The following is a 13,156-nucleotide window of genomic DNA, read 5'->3' on the forward strand; positions in this document are numbered from 1 at the left end:
TTCAAGATAAAAGTAACATGATTGTATTGAAATGTAAGTTATAAACATTCTTCCTGCTGTCCAGCGGGTATGAACTATTATGATGTAGACACGATGATTGCGGCCTAGTCGAGCCTAGCATGCTAGCCTGCATGTCAGTCGGTCTGCTGACTCGCCGCAAAAATACCTCCAATTTTGCACAAAACAATCCATGATGTCAAATTATCACATCCAAAGTGTCGCCATGAACGTCAGCTTCAACTTCTCCAGCCAAAGTTTTTCCATTGATAATCAGGTTTCATGTAATCATGAAATTAAACCTTGTTTAATGTGTATTCCATTGCCACACACAGCATAACGGTTGTCCGACTTTATTTCTACGATATTGCTGATGTGATGAGGCTACAATCCATAATTAAATACCGAATTAAAAAAAATACTAGTTTGCGTCTGACGTCAGGACAAAGGCGCGCAGTGATTGGTTGCTGACCTGCGCAGTATGGCATTTTTGGTCTGGTTGACAGGACGGCATACGCAAGCTAGTCTTTTTAATTCGGTCTTCAATTATACAATATATGAGTTTAAAATAATTCTAATGCATAATTCGTGAGCTTGATAGACCCGCACCATTGGCGCCACGTGCTAGGCGTTTCTAGAATCCCTATAGAATAAGATTAATTTTAATGCTAATTTATTGCACATGCTGAGGAAGCGTGATTACCTGTTTGAACATTCGGAAATGGCGATAGGCGAATTTATGTATGGCGCAAAGAGGTGGGGATATTTATTGGGCTCTCGATATTGGGCGGAAATTAGAGTACTTGTCAGAATATAAATTTGTACAATCGGCCTACATGCCGCGCAATGTGCGGCATTTTAGGTGTAAATTTCAAAGCATACTACCTCCTGCGGAGGCAGAAAAATTACTACCCGTCTGGTGTAAGATATGTAGATGTTTAATGCGCTGAAATTTTACTTTATTAATATCGGATTCCCAAATAATTGTGTATATTGTAAACACGAAGGTACTAGCCATGAGCTGTATTAAGTGCATGGCCTATATGCTACGATGTATTATGCATAGGCCTACAACCTATTTCTAAAAAATCGGGTATGGGGCAAAACGGAACCCTAGGTGTGGGGCATAACGGAACAGGGTTCCGTTTTGCCCCGGGCGTTTTGTCCCACAGATGGGTTCCGTTTTGCCCCAATTGGACATAACTTGTCTTCACTCAAGGAAATGTAGGCGTTATCTAGGGGCCTACTCGAACATGGTAAACACTTTGCTGAAACATAGACATATAACTAGACCTACAGATAGAATTAATGATTAAAAGTTAACCACTTACTCCACAGAGATGGTAGGCCTACTGAATATTTCTTTCTAATCAAATATTAGTCATACATATTATAGGCCTACTAGGCCTATAAGAAGTTAACCACTCACTCCACAGAGATGGTAGGCCCACTTAACATTGTAACTGAATATAGGCCTAGGCCTACATATAACTAGGCCTAGGGCCTACCGATGGAACAACTGATATAGGCCTAAGTTTGCACCCAGGGTGCCGTTTTGCCCCATAGGGGGGTTCCGTTTTGCCCCGATAGTGGGGCAAAACGGATTTTTTTGTTGAAAATATTTCTTCATTTTTATAAAAAATTGTAAGATTCAAGTTATATTGGTTAATGGTATATGTTAAAGGTAAATACAAACTTCAACTGAACATATAATTTTTACAGTCATATTACTTATGGTGACGTCACAGAGCATCCTCAAAGTTAAGTGTTCCGTTATGCCCCACCTTCCTCTACAGGCCACAATGGGAGTGACCCCCCAGGTTCACGCGTTTTTTGGTCACGCATGCTTACTTACATCATTATATTTGAGTGGCCCCCCGGGGTGTTTCCAGCTTCCAAGTCAATACCGGCTTGGGCGATTTTTTGTTATTGTATTCCAACGTGTTCAAATCGGGGCTGTTTTGTACACATCACAGTGCAAATGATGACTTGAAATCTCATCGAAATGCCAGATTTTTCCCAAGTAAGTAATATCATTACCAACATATTATGCTACAATGTATTCGTTACACGGATAGTCATAGATCGTTCCGCAAATGTGAATTTTCGGCTCGGTTAAATCAGGAGTGTAGAATTCGGCAGTCATGAATTGCATGTAAATTGAGTCAATAACATGTTACATGGCCAGGCAGGTGACCTTTACGAGCTGTGTGGAGGGCTGGTTGGGTTTAGAAGGGGGAGGGGGTGCCCGCACGGCCGCGGAGCGGCCTTCGCATGCGTTAGGACTGGTGGTTTAATACTGGTTTTGTAATGTCCGAGACAGAGAAGGCTTGTCCCCTCATTTTTGCCCTACGGCTACGCACTGAACCATGCCCATAGGGTATAATTGCTGATCCATTAATTATCCTTTTCTGGTGCATTGTGGGATAGAAAAGGGAGCAAATTAGCGACCGATTTGCCCCCTTTTCAATCCCACAATGCACCAGAAAAGGATAATCAATGGATCAGCAATATACCCTATGAACAACTTATTCCAGCTCCCTGTTTAGCTCTTTCGTTACAACAACTACAAATAGTTTCCACACACTCTCGTCTATTAGTAGCGAAGACGACATCATGTCTCCAGTGGCAGCATCTTCTCCCAAAATTACACCAACCTCATCAAGAAGTACGCATACTGGTGAAAAAAGAACAAAATGGTCCCAAAAACCAAAATGTACCCAATCTCGTGCTGAAAAAACAAATAAGATCAGCGTCATGACTATAAATTTCCAAAGTGTTAGGAATAAAGTTGGAGAGTTGGCAATCTGCCTTAACTCCTACAAGCCTGACATTCTTATATAGGCACTGAATCGTGGTTGCCAGAGGATGTAGGAAACTCTGAGATTTTTCCACCTGATTATACTGCTATTCGTAAGGATAGACCTCCAAATGTGAAAGGTCAGTCCCATGGGGGAGTCTTTATAGCCATGAGGAATGATCTTATCGTGACCCACCGTAGTGACTTGAATGAAGAAAGCGAGATACTATGGGCACAATTGGAGTTAGTAGGCGCCAAACAGATTTTGATAGGTGCCTTCTACAGACCCCCTGAATCAGGTCCAATTGTTTTGGAGAGTTTGAGAAATTCCCTGTCCAAAATTGATGTGAATAAATTCTCAAACATCTGGTTATCTGGAGATTTTAATTTGTCTCACATAAATTGGGAGGACCAGTGTGTCGTCACAGGTTGTCCTAAACCAGGTTTAGCAAAACAGCTCATTGAGATCGCAAGTGATTTTAATTTAGAACAAATGATTAGAAAACCAACCAGAGGACCAAACATCCTTGACTTGTTCTTTACTTCAAACTCCACCCTTGTTGATAGTGCAAATGTTATACCCGGTATGAGTGACCACGATGGGATAACACTGGTTACAGTAAACACAAAACCCAAAATAAACAAATCTAAACCAAGGAAAGTGTACACATACTGGAGAGCTGACTGGACTGCTATAAAAAATGATCTAGCCGAGATTAGTTCTGATTTTGATGAAATTTGCCTTGACATGGTGAGTGTCAATGAAATGTGGAAGGATTTTAAAAGTAGAATCAACAAAACTGTTGACAAAAATATCCCATCCAAGGTTGCCACCCCTAACAGGAAACCTCCTGGTTCGACCGTAAGGTGTCTAGTTTGTTGAGGAAAAAGAAAAAAGCTTTTGATAAGGCAAAAGTGAATAACACCGAGGCTGACTGGGAGATCTTCCGCTCACTTAGGAAGGTGGTTAACCGTACTGCTAGATCCAACTACAGAAATTTTGTTAAAAATACCTGTGCTGCATCATCCAAAAATTTTTATTCCTTCATCAAAAATCTGAGAAGGGATTCTTTTGGTATTTGTTCGCTTAAGTCAAAAAATGGCTTAGTGTCTGAGAACACACAAAAAGCAGAAACGTTAAACGAGCAATTCGAATCAGTTTTTACACAGGAAGATCTGGAAAATATACCTAAATTGTCCAAGTCCAAATATCCGTCAATGCCAAATATTTACATCACAACAAATGGCATAGAAAAGCTACTGACTGACCTAGACCCTAACAAGGCTTCAGGACCTGACGGCGTGTCAGCACGCATCCTAAAGATGGGGGCAAAGGAGATTGCGCCAGCCCTGGCGACCATCTGCAGGAGATCTCTCGAGACTGGAACTCTACCCGAGGATTGGAGTTGCGCTAACATTACTCCAATCTTCAAAAAAGGGGATCGCACCAAACCAAGCAACTATAGACCAGTGTCCTTAACTTCTATATGTTGTAAGGTGATGGAGCATGTGGTTCATTCGAACATCATGCAACATCTTGATGGATTAGATATACTGACCGACCAACAACATGGCTTTCGCCGCAATCGATCATGCGAATCCCAATTAATCCTGACTACAAATGACTTCGCCAAAGCCCTCGACAAGCGGCAACAGACTGGCGTAATCATAATGGACTTCAGCAAGGCCTTTGATGTGGTACCACACCAGAGGCTCTTGCTGAAACTCTACCATTATGGTATCCGAGGACTGACCCACACGTGGATTTCACACTTCATGACGCGAAGAACGCAGAGGGTTGTGATTGGAGGTGATGCTTCGGACTGGAGTGCGTGTCAAATCAGGCGTTCCGCAGGGCACTGTACTCGGTCCGTTGCTCTTTCTTTTGTATATCAATGACTTGCCCGACCATATCACCTCCACCGTCCGACTTTTTGCTGATGACTGTGTCATGTACAGAACCATCAGCAATGACGCTGACGCTGACCTTCTCCAATCTGACCTTGACAGACTTAGTAGCTGGCAACACACATGGCTCATGTCTTTTAATACAGACAAATGTTTTATGTTACGGATAACAAACTCCCAAAATCCAAAGAAACACAATTACAAACTCAACAACCAAATTCTACAAGAAACAACATCACATCCCTACCTGGGAGTTAACATAGCACACAACATGAAATGGAACAGCCATATCAATACAATCTCCGCTAAAGGTAATAGAAATTTGGGTTTCATCAAAAGAAACCTCAGGGCTTGCACAAAAGACATCAAAGAACTAGCATATTTCTCACTTGTAAGACCATCATTAGAGTACTGCAGTGCAGTATGGGACCCATACACATCAGAGCTTATAAATAAGCTAGAGGCTGTCCAACGCCGAGCTGCCCGCTTTGTACTCAATAAATACTGAACGGCAGAGCAGTGTCACCAAGATGTTACAGGACTTAGACTGGCAACCCCTTACCACCAGGAGAAAAATCACCAGATTATCTGTGTTCCAGAAAGCCTGTCAGGGTCACCTCGCCATCCCAGTTGAAAGCCTGCTGCACCCGGTAACTCGTCCTACCAGGAAGTCTCACAGCAAATCATTCATAAACATCACTCCGTCCACAGACACTTATAAATATTCCTTTGTTCCAAGAACTGCCACTGAGTGGAACCTACTGACAGAATCACTTGTATCAATAGAAGATTCAAAAGCCTTCAAAAGCCAGCTGAAACAGCACTTCATCTAGCACACTTAAATAGCACACACACACGTTCCGGTTCGTCTTTCCCCACTAGGGGTGTTGAACTGTATTATCCAGATCCAGATCCAGAACAACTTCAACAAGGGCTAGCCTAGGTTGGGTCCAGTTCCTCTCGCCCATGAGGGGGGGGGGCAAAGCTGCCTTCGAATGTGTTTGCGTATGTATACTGGTGGATTTTGTAATCAGAGAGGGCTGATACAAGTCAGGTGCTAGTTTATAGGTATGCTAGGTGAATTCAAATTTGCCATCAAATTGCATCATTTTATATATCAAATTAAAGCCCTTGAGTAAACAAAGCCAAAACTGAAAACTTTTTTTTTCATAGCACTTTCCGTAGCAAAGTTACATCTTGTCAAAGATTGACTTTCATCAAAAAGATTCATCTAGCAAAATTCCCCAAACGGCATTTCGGGGTGTTTCTAGATCTTAGTCTCATGGCGACAGTAGCTTTTTTTCCTTGTTTCTTTTATCCAAATCCCGCTAAAATTCAATGTGCGACTTGATTATCACCATAAAGGATCATATATTTGGGTCAAGTGAAGTATAGAAAACATATTTATGTAGGTTTCCTTCACCTACCTATTCTCGAAAAAAATTCAAATTTCTATGTAAATATGCATTGTGTTGGGGCCCCGTTCTCGGCGAATTCACTGACTAGTAAATGTGTTAACTAAGGTTTGCCTGGGTTACCTATAGTTTAGGTATTTGGAGGTAGTTTAAATAGAGTCGATGCATGGTCACATGGGTGGTGCAGAGCCAGGAGAGTGATAGGGCTGATTAGTGCGGGTACTTTGCTTTGGGTGGCTGGTCATGCCGGTGGAATGTGGATTGACCGGGAAGTGGGTTGAAATCACACGACAGTTACGCATTTGATGCTAGAGTACTTTGCTATGGTTTTTCGGTGGTTGGTGTGGTGGGTCAAGACAAGGGGGAGAAGGTTTGAGGTGCAGGGTAGGGTGGCACAGAGGGGAAGGCTTGGTGGTGAGTGGGACCCTGAGGGTATGTGAGCGAGGTCTAGGCTAGGGCATACTGAATGGAGAACAGAGTATGGATATAGTGTTTGCTTGAGTAGTCTAGCCATGAATTTGCTCACTGATGAGCTTCATATTCAAGTGAGAGCTTTTCCATTTGAAATTCAGTCAGATTCGCTGAAGCATGACACCATGTAAAGCAACGGAAAGTTAAAAGTAAGCACCACAGCCGATCACAACGGGTATAATCACATCAAAAATGTTGTTTGAATAAAAGTCAGGGAGGTTAAAACCACAGATAATTTTATTTTCATTTATTTGCATATTCATGAGGTGATGTCATTAATTTGATATTCATGAGGTGACATCTTTATTTGCATATTCATGAGATGATGTCATTAATTTGCATATTCATGAGTGACTTCATTTTGTATATTCATGAGATTACATTTGCATATTCATGAGTGATGTCATTAATTTACATATTCATGAGGTGACGTCATTTTGCATATTCATGAGATGACATTAATTTATATTCATGAGGTGACATTAGTTTGCATATTCATGTGTGACCTAATTTGCATATTCATGAGGTGATGTCAATAATTTGCATATTCATGAGGTGATGTCATTAATTTGCATACTCATGAGGTGTCAATAATTTGCATATGCATGAGTGACTTCAATAATTTGTATATTCATGAGGTGTTGTCATTTATTTGCATTTCATAAGGTGACATCATTAATTTGCATATATTCATGAGGTGACATTAATTTGCATATTCATGAGGTTAAATGAATAATTTGCATATTCATGAGATGATGTCATTAATTTACGTATTCATGAGGTGACATTTGGTTTGCATATTCATGAGTCACTTCATTAATTTGCATATATTCATGAGGTGATGTCAATAATTAGCATATTCATGAGTGACTTCATTAATTTTTTAATATTCATGAGGTGACATCATTTATTTGCATATTCATTAGGTGACATTGATAATTTACATCCATGAGGTGACATCATTAAATTGCATATTCCTGAGGTGACATCGTTAATTTGAATATTCAAAAGGTGACATCATTAATTTGCATATTCATGCAGTGACATCATTAATTTGCATATTCATGTGGTGACATCATTAATTTGAATATTCATGAGGTGACATTAACATATTTATGAGGTGACATCATTAATTTGCATTTTCATGTGGTGACATTAGTTTGCATATTGGTGACATGATAACATCATTAAATTGCATATTCAGGATTGACTTCATTAATTTGCATATTCATGAGGGTTTTTTTGCCTTGTTCATCAGGCTTTTTGCACAATGCACTTGGTCACATTTTTTAAGTTGGTACCCCATTGGTGCACATTTGGAAATTTGGTTGAGATCATCTCCTTTTGCACCTTTTTGGTTACATATATATCTCAAATGTAGTTCAAGAAAAGTATGTAAACCCATATACATTTCTGGAAAGCTGTGTTTCAAGGATTGCCATTACATTACTTATCATTTTAATATGTGATCGAAAGGTAATATAGGGTGTAACAAAATAATTTCACACAATAAGTTGAATAGTATAATTTATGCCAGCCTCATCATTTCCCAGTACCAGGCCTTGTCTTTGAGGCGAGTGAGAGTGATCACTCACCTAAAATGAAGCTGCTAGGGGAGCTTTTTATCACTCGCCTACACCTGCACACCTGACAAGTTTTGAGGAGAGTGATTTGTCACTCGCCAGCAATTTTCTAAAGACAAGGCCTGCAGTATATGTAGTAACTGAAATTCATTTTTATTTTAAGAAAGTACACTTCAGTCCTATTATGACCTGGGGAAAAGTGCTACTCCATTGACCACACAGGACCCTAAATCCCATAGCACTGAGCAGTATAGCTGAGCAGTGTTGCCATAAAACCAGTTTAAGTACTGCATTCATTATTTTAGCTAAACAGGTCAGCTCTGGGGTGAAATGTTACTTTTAGCCATTGATTTTATGATCAATAACAAGCTTTATTGAGATATTTGATATTTGGAAATCGGTTGGGATCCAAATATATTACCAGATCCAAATTTGCACCAGAATTTTATAAATGAAAACTTTGCAGTATAAATATATATCATTGTTTACTAAAATGATATATAGTTTATTATTTCAACACCAAAAATTGAAGAAAATTCATCAGAGGATAGCTCTCCAATTGAAAGAAACTTCTTTTTTTGCAGTGTAATAGTACTTTGGGCCCAAAGCATGACCGGTGTTGCCAATTTTAGGTATGTGGTCACGCGTTTTAAACTCGCCACCCAAAAAGGATGGAGATGTTACGCCTTTTGGTATCAAGTGGCAGTTAATCTCATATATTTTCATAATTACAGAAGTGAAGATATACCTGTTTGAAGTACAGGGGTGGAGGCAGTTCGATTTTCATCTATTTTTTTGTGTAGCAAAAATTGCTACTCACTTTCAGATTTGAGTAGCAATTCCAAAATTTTGAGTAGCAGTTTGTTTTCACCATATTTTATCGATTTTTTTGTATTTTCTTATCTTCTCACAGATTACTCAATCCCAGTACTCAATGCTTAAAAAAATGTTATGCAACTGCAGTGTTGCAGACCGAATGTGGTTCAAAATTCGGCACCTAAACTTCTTAAGGGGGTACAACACCCCTAGCCAATTTTGGGCCTATTTTTGCATTTTTCTCAAAAATTATAGCGCATTGGTGACAAGTAAGATATGTATATTATAGGGGCAAGGACTACAACTACTGCACTGAAAATTCAGGAACTCAAGGCAAGTAGTTATTGATTTATTGATCAAATATTGGTTTTCCCTCATTTTTGACTGTAACTCCACAACTGTTGTCCGTGCTGAAATAACATTTCCAGTGCAGTAGTTGTAGTCCATGCCCCTATAATATACATATCTTACTTGTCATCAATACTCTCTAATTTTTGAGAAAAATGCAAAAATAGGCACAAAATTGGGCAGGGGTGTAGTACCCCCTTAAGCTGATTATCGTGTGCCCTTTCTAAACGCAAAATTTCCTTCAGTAATCAAGAGAAGTCCTACATTTTTGAGTAGAGGAAACTCACTAATTTATTAGCTGAAGCATTAAAATAATGTGAGGAATCTATGAAATCCTAAAAATCTTGTATAATTTTGGAAGATTGTCACCAAGGACACACGATATTTCCATCTCACCACTGAACTATACACCATATAAACAGTGCTACTTCTATGACGTCATAAAATTAATATGCACGTTTTTAGTTATCTGGTAATACATGGAAGTTTGTAACACAACACGAAATTTGCATACAAGGGAGGATACTGTATTTAGTTTAATGGCGTAAACATCACGATTTAGGGACTTTTGAGTCATATTTTTGTGGATTATTTTCTTGGAAATAGAATTTATGGAAACATTTTTGACTTCGACAAATGGCAACTTGCAAATGATGGTACATGTATATTAGCGTGGTTCACGATCGCAAGTACAGGCATTTTTCCCCAATTTTTGGGATCGCATTTTTTGCTACTGGTCTGTGTAGTTGAGTAGCAGTTTTTAAAAAATGACTCGCATTTTGCGATGCGAATCCAGGTAAATCGAACACCGGAGGCGGAGGCGGCGCCAGGAGGGTGAAAGTGCATATAGGAACAATGCCAAAAACTACGTCACGCCGGTCACGCTATTGTTCGAGTTAAACTACATCATTCGCCATTTTGTAAATATTAACGCATGATCGTTGCTTTGAAGTTTCCACCGGATAGTCTGTGGATAGCGCAAGAGCATGCTTTGACCATGCGCAAAAAAATGAATATCATGAAGATGTTCAAGATTGATTCTTAGATGTTTCAAAAATTACCGTCATATTGCATAGATTCATCAAAGATGGTTTGAAGTACTAACCTTATTTAGTAATTTTAAAAAATCGGGAGAATTTTACAAAATCAATGTTTTTACCTGTCGGTATTACAACTCGTGAAACACATTAGTGATGTGCCTGGGTGACCTAATCTACTAACCTTTAACGTTTCCTCTATGAACTCTAACCCTCCTGCAATATGGCGCCTATTGTCTAGAGTTAAACTACATCATTCGGTGTGTTACGTAATAGCTACGATGCCTATCCCTTTATATCCCTGGCGGCGCCAGCGGAGGCGGCGCCGCCTGTACAAACTATATGGGAATTTCACATTTTTACTAACGTCACGGCTGTGTCTTTTTTCTTACAGGTTCTTTCTTCTTCTTTCTTCTTCTTCTTTCTGCCGACCACTACATTTGCTCTAGCACTTACATGCTTACACCGATTTTGACCTAACTTGGTCACAACCATCATTGACCATGCCCCTACATGTCATATGAAACTTGTGGGGTCAAAGGTCACGCATGGGTCATAGGGGTCAAAAACGTGATTTCAACTCAAAACGCTTCTTCTCTCACAGATTACGTAGGACAGTGACAACACTAGCACACATGCATTGTTATTACCCAGTGTCTATGGGGTCCTCACAGATTTGGAGTCAAAGGTCCTTAAGGGGTCACTTCCGGTATAAAACGAAAAACCTTCAAAAATTTTATTTGCTAAGAAAACATAGGACAGTAACTGTATGTTCACACATGAATTGTGGTTACCCAATTCATATGTGGTATTTTTTTATTTGGGGTCAAAGGTCATTAAGGGGTCACTTTCGGTCTGAGATGAAAAACCTTCAAAATGCCCTTCTGCCACAAATAACATAGCAAAGTGGTGCCACGTGCACCCATGCATTGACATTAGCCAATGTCTATGGGCGTTTTCATATATTTGGGGTCAAAGGTCATTAGGGGTCACAACATGGCTGTGTTCGTGGTCTTAGACCACAGCTAAGTCTAGTTAGTACTATTTTTGCAGAAACGTTGATATTTTTGTCAAATCTTTGTGTATGGCTAAAAATTTGGTACCAAAAGAAAGCTAACATATTCTACTTTATTGTTTTATGATTTACAAGTAGGTAAATGAATGTATAGTATAGACAAACTGGGTGATAATAAAGAAAATAATAATAACATAGTGATTTTGTGACAATTATAAACTTGCAAATCGGTAGGAAAAATTATTTTTAAAATTATATTTCATACCCATTGATTTATTTTATTTTAAAAAGCCAAATAATGTTGACTGTTGGGCCTATATATTATACTTTTCAGTAATTAAGAGTGTCACTTTTTTGTTTATTTTAAGTCAATTAATGTCAGCATGATGCTAATGACCTTTTTGCATGAATAACCAGGATAATGAACAGGAATGGTGCCAACACATCACCTTGAAGCACTCCAGTTGTTACTTGGAAAGGCTCTGAGATACTGCCATCTACCATAACGGCACTATTGGAGTCTTTGTAGAGCACCTGGATGGCATGACCACAACCTTTGGTATTCCATAATGCCGCAGCACTGAAAACATGACGGACCTGTTGATGGATATTCATATATGGATATTCATCTTATCCATTTCTAATAAAAAAGCGCCACTGGGACCACTGATGGACACATTTCCCCTGCAGATTAGGGTGGGGGAATCTATACTACTTGTGTAATGCATAAAATGATCTCTACAAACTGTTCTCCCCGAAGTTGGCAACATAGCCTTTGCTCCATTTATACTCGTATATGTATAAAAATGAACTTTGGTGATAATATGATAGTTGAATAGAGGCTTACTAGCCTCAGACAAGGTAAAATTTTCCTTGAAGAAAGTAGGGAAAAGGAAGGAGGAAATGTGCATCTTTAGTGGCAAAAGAAAGCAATGACCCATATGTGGTATTATTTTTTCATTGTATTTTTTGCTCAGTTTAAGTTTTGTGTCAATTAGTTTTTGACAATGACATTGTATGATTGGAAAAAATATGTGAATTATATCTTGTACAATATATTTGCTCTTTATAATACAGGAATCATTGCCAGGTAGGCTTGACAAGGACAGTAATAAAGACACACTGTCAGGAAAAGCACCCACCAACAGAACATGCTCTGATGCCCTCTACCGGATGATACATTGTATAGTGCGGAACATTATGCTGATTGACTTTGAAGAAATTATCAAAAGGTATTGGCAGAATCTTGTTGCAAATGCATTGAGAAAATATTGGCTTGGATTTGTCTTCGGATACACATGGACAGCAAAGGTTTAAAACAATCCCTTTACAATTTTTGGCCCCCATACATAAGTGGGGCTTATGTTATCACCCAAATGGTTGCCTGGTTATTTCTTTTTTAGGCTGGCTGGCAGTATTTTTTTTGTATTTTTTATGTGGAGCATATCTAGGCATTAACAGCTGAAATCTAGGAGATAACGCTGACGAAACTTCGGCCAGGCACAAGTGACCGGGTGAAGGGGGTCGCCGTGGATAGCTGGTCGGGGTATTTTTACAGGACAGGCAAGTGTAGCCGAAAATCGGGCGTTACCCTGATCGGAACCAACTGTAATGGTCTTTTATCATGGATCATCTGCCCCGCCATAGCAGATAAACCACGAGAGAGCCTCAAGAATAAACGCGATACATTCGATCCAATCATTTATTTGTCAAAACGCAAACGGCTGAACGGAGTTACTAATATTCGACAGTGGACCTCCGTGTGT

General features: G+C 39.4%; 1 protein-coding gene across 1 annotated transcript in view; it reads left to right on the top strand.

Annotated features, from left to right (window-relative positions):
- The first annotated feature begins 1,903 nt into the window (after positions 1–1,903).
- LOC140137507 (NLR family CARD domain-containing protein 4-like) overlaps positions 1,904–13,156 on the top strand; it is a 116,356-nt gene continuing 105,103 nt past the window's right edge. The window contains exons 1-2 of the mRNA XM_072159222.1: positions 1,904–2,020; positions 12,468–12,622. The gene's annotated coding sequence lies outside the window, so the exon portion shown is untranslated. The remainder of the gene's footprint in view (positions 2,021–12,467; positions 12,623–13,156) is intronic.

This window comes from Amphiura filiformis, chromosome 17 (assembly GCF_039555335.1).
Source record: "Amphiura filiformis chromosome 17, Afil_fr2py, whole genome shotgun sequence".
Classification (NCBI taxonomy): Eukaryota; Metazoa; Echinodermata; class Ophiuroidea; order Amphilepidida; family Amphiuridae; genus Amphiura; species Amphiura filiformis.